Here is a 4,729-nt window from a genome sequence, read left to right on the forward strand (position 1 = left end):
CCTTAAAACTGAGCTCTTTCAGCCTTTTTTATAGACCATCCTTCATGCTTCATAAGTACTCCTCCATTGTAAACTAAGTAATAGTTTTTGTCACAGTGTATATAACAAAAATGGATTTTATATTCTATTATTTCAGAGTTAGTTGCAGTTTCTACTGCCTTACTTCCTTTTTTGAAAAATAGATTAATTCTACAAAAAGTTTTTTCCAGCTTTATTGAAAAAAATCGACATATTTGTAAATTTAAGAAATGATTTCTTATAACATTGCAAACTTTTAACATTGTGTAAATTTTGTACAATTTGATAAATTGGTATACATCTTTATTGCAATATAATCTACACAAAAATGTTAATACATCTACTATCTCGTATAGTTGCCACTGTTTTTTATGCATGTATCGTAAGGAATTTTAAGATCTACTCTCTTAGCAACTTTTATGTATATAGTATAGTAGAGATAAACTTCAGAGGTCTTGTGGGTTTTGTTCCAGACTGCCTCAATAAAGTGATTATCTCAATAAACTAAGTCAAATTATTATATTTTTTGGTTTCCCAGTGCATATAAAAAATTATGTTTCCCAGTGCATATAAAAAATAAAAACTATACTGCACTGTTCAAAAGCATTAGGTTTTTAAAGAAAATCAATGTATATACTTTAAGTACACTAGTTCTGAGTTTTCAGTGGGTCATAATTACTGATCACAGATCACCATAACAAATACAATAATAATGAAAAAACTTGATATATTGCAAGAATTACCAACATGTGACAAAGAGACACAAAATGAACAAATGTTGTTAGAAAAATGGTGGCAGCAGACCTCTTTTATACAAGATTACTATAAACTTTCAACTTGTAAGAATGTGATATATGCAAAGTTTATTAAAGGGAAGCACAATAAATAAAAAGTATGTATATCTTATTAACTATGATCATCATGCTGTACATTAGATCCCCAGAACTTTTTCATATTATAGTTGCAAGTTTGCACCCTTGGACCACCTTACTCCACCCCAGGTTCACCCCTTGTCAACTCAACTCTAAGTTTCCATTAGTTTTCCTTTTCCTCAGATTCTGTATGTAAGGGATATCATAATACATAAATTAAAAAAATATATAAAATCTTTGAAATATTTCACTTAGAATAATACCTTCAAGATCCATCCATGCTGTTGTAAATGGCAGTATTTCTTAATTTTTCATGGTTAAGTAGTATTCCGTAGTATATATTTACCATACTTATTTTACTCATTCATCCATTAATGGATACTGAAGTTATTTCCATCTCTTGCTTAGAGTTAATAATTTTATAATAAACATAAGAGTGCAGATATGTCTTTGAACAGTGAACTTTGTTTTCTTTAGATAGATACCTAGAAGTGGGATTACTGAATCATATGGTAATTTTACTTTTAATAATATGAATAATCTCCATACTGTTTTCCATACAAATTTATATCTCTATTACAGTGCATAAGTTCCCCGTTTTCTCCAATATTTACCAAAATTGGTTAGTTTCAATTTTTTGGTAGTATATATTCTAATATCTTGCTGCGTTTTTCAGAGGTAAACAACAACAACAACATAAGGACTTTGCCCTGAGATTTTTACGTTGAGCACTTTTTAATGCTCCTGTTGGTCATTTATATAACTTTTTTGAAAAAAAAGTCTATTGAGATCCTTTTGCTATTTTTTTAATCATATATTTTTTTTCTATTTGTATCTGTTGGTTATTAACCTCTTTTCAGATATAAGATTCGTAAGTATTTTCTTACATTCTGTGGATTGTGTTTTCATTCTCTCTCCCTTTTTTTGGCAATGCAGAAACGTTAGTTTGATGTAATACCATTTATTTATTTTTGCTTTTTTTGCTTGTGTTTTTGGTCTGGTATCCAAAAAACTATTGGCAATACCAATGTCAAGGAGAATTTTTCCTATAGTTTTCCTTTAGGAAATTTAGTTTCATGCATCACCTTTAAGTCTTTAATCTATTTCAAGTTCAGACTTATGAGTGATATAAGGTTCCCTTTTCATACTGTTTATGTGACTATTCAGTTTTAAATATCATTTATTGAACAGGCTATCTTTCCCCATTACATATGTTGGCCCCTGTCAAATATTAGGTGACTGTATGAAAGAATTTATTTCTGGACTCTCAATTCTGTTCTACTTGTTTATTGGTCTGTTTTTATGCCAGTATACTTTATTGTTTTGAGCATGAGGGCTTTGTAGTATAGTTTCAAATCAAGAAGTGTAATCTCCCTTCTTCATTCTTTCTCAGAACTGCTTTGATTATTTGTTGTCTTTCATGGTCTCATATAAACTTTAGGATTCTTTACTTACTTCTGTAAAACAATAATATTGGATTTTTTTTAAGATTTTTAATTTATTTATTTGACAGAGAGAGATGACAAGCAGGCAGAGAGGCAGGCAGAGAGAGAAGAGGAAGCAGGCTTCCTGCTGAGCAGAGAGCCTGATGCGGGGCTCGATCCCAGGACCCTGGGATCATGACCAGGTTCACCCCTTGTCAACTCAACTCTAAGTTTCCATTAGTTTTCCTTTTCCTCAGATTCTGTATGTAAGGGATATCATAATACATAAATTAAAAAAATATATAAAATCTTTGAAATATTTCTCCAAGCATAATACCCTCTAGTTCCATCCACGTCATCACAAATAGCAGGATTTCATTTCTTTTGATGGCTGCATAGTATTCCATTGAACATATATACCACATCTTATTTATTGATTCATCTGTTGAAGGACATTTAGTTTCTTTCCATAGTTTAACTATTGTGGACATTGCTGCTATAAACATTTGGGTGCATGTGCCCCTTCAGAATGCCACGTTTGTATCTGTAGGGTATATACCCAGTACTACAAGCACTGGGTCATAGGGTAGTTCTATTTTCAGCTTTTTGAGGCACGTCCACGCTGTTTTCCAGAGTGGTTGCACCAGCTTGCATTCCCACATACAGTGTAGGAGGGTTGCCCTTTCTCCACATCCTCGCCAGCATCTGTCATTGACGGACTTGTTCATTTTAGCCATTCTGAACGGTGTGAGGTGGTATCTCATTCTGGTTTTGATTTGTATTTCCCTGATGCCGAGTGATGTGGAGCATTTTTTCATGTGTCTGTTGGCCATTTGGATGTATTCTTTGCAGAAATGTCTGTTCATGTCCTCTGCCCATTTCTTCATTGGATTATTTGTTTTTAGGGTGTTGAGTTTGATAAGCTCTTTATAGATTTTGGATACTGGCCCTTTATCTGGTATGTCATTTGCAAATATCTTCTCCCAGATAACTTCTGACAGTGATCTTTTGGCTTTGTTAACTGTTTCCTTTGCAGTGCAAAAGCTTTTGGATCTGATGAAATCCCAATAGTTCATTCTTGCCCTTGCTTCCCTTGCCTTTCGCGATGTTCCTAGGAAGAAGTTGCTGCTGCTGAGGTCAAAGAAGTTGCTACCTGTTCTCTCCTCAAGGACTATGATGGATTCCTTTCTCACATTATGCTTCTTCATCCATTTCCAGTCGATTATAATGTATGGTGTTAGGATGGTCCAATTTCATTTTCTGCATGTGGCTGTTCAATTTTCCAGACCCCAAGGCCAATGGCTCCTTCTCTTCCCCAGGGACAGTGTGCTGTGCCTTCCCCACACTTGCTCCTGGGGAGCGCAGTGACAGACGTGTGCAACCATGCATCTCTCCCATGCAGAGGGGATGCCCAGGCAAAGAGGATTTCGCTCCATGGGGGTTTATTACACCGTGCTGTGGAGACTAGCTCCGGCAAGCAGCAGGCAGCATCCCACAGACCCGACTCTGATTTCCCAAAGAATGCTGTGCTTTCCCAGAGGGGATGCCCGGGCAAAGAGGCTTTCGCTCTATGCGGGTTTCTCCAAAAGTGCTGCGAATACTAGGCTAAGGCAAGCAACAAAAGCAGCCCACAGAACCGACTCTGATTTCCCAGCGACGGCCATGCTTTCGCAGAGGTTTTCAGCTTGGCGCGAACCGCACTTCGCTGCTCCTTCCTCAGCAAGGCTGTGGTCGTTTGCTCTGTCGCGGCAGGAAAGAAGAGCCGCGGGAGAGCTGGTGCCTCTTGGTCCTTGCTTTCCCGGGCTCCATGTTCGCGCCCGGGGTTCACCTTGCTAAGCCGAACTAAGCAGACACAGTCACAACCCTGCAGCAGCGTGCGTGGCCTAGCATGGCACTCTATGCCTATTACCATCTCCTGGCGTAGGTAAGGCTTTGCCTTTTGCTCCGGCGCTCGGGCAGACTCGGGGTCTAGGCCAGTGCCTTCACCATAGGAGAGAGGAGGCGACAGGATTCCTGCACCGGGCCCGAGCACTGGGATGGGGAACAGTGGGGACTGTCTCCACTCTTTCCCCGGCACACCCCCTGCCACCCACAATGCTGCCATATCTTGATGGAAGACGGCATCTGACTGCACGTTTCTCCATGGGGTTGTTTCTGCGAGTTCCGGGTATGGCAACTGGTGGCAAGCCCAAGTCTGCCCTTGGGACAGGTGGCCAAAAAAATGCTTTCCCCTTGGGACCAGAGACACAGGACAGGCCTGCCTTCTGCCTAAACTCCTTCCTCAGAGTGGAGCACGCACCCATGCCCTTGTCGTCCCCTCATGTCTCCTTAGCAGCCAGGCTTCAATCTCTCCGCACAGGGAGCAGAGGACACTTGTCTTCTCATGGCCTGCTATTCGTGCCTCGGCAGGCTATT

Source organism: Mustela nivalis (genome assembly GCF_964662115.1).
Source record: "Mustela nivalis genome assembly, contig: HAP1_SCAFFOLD_602, whole genome shotgun sequence".
In the NCBI taxonomy this organism is placed as follows: domain Eukaryota; kingdom Metazoa; phylum Chordata; class Mammalia; order Carnivora; family Mustelidae; genus Mustela; species Mustela nivalis.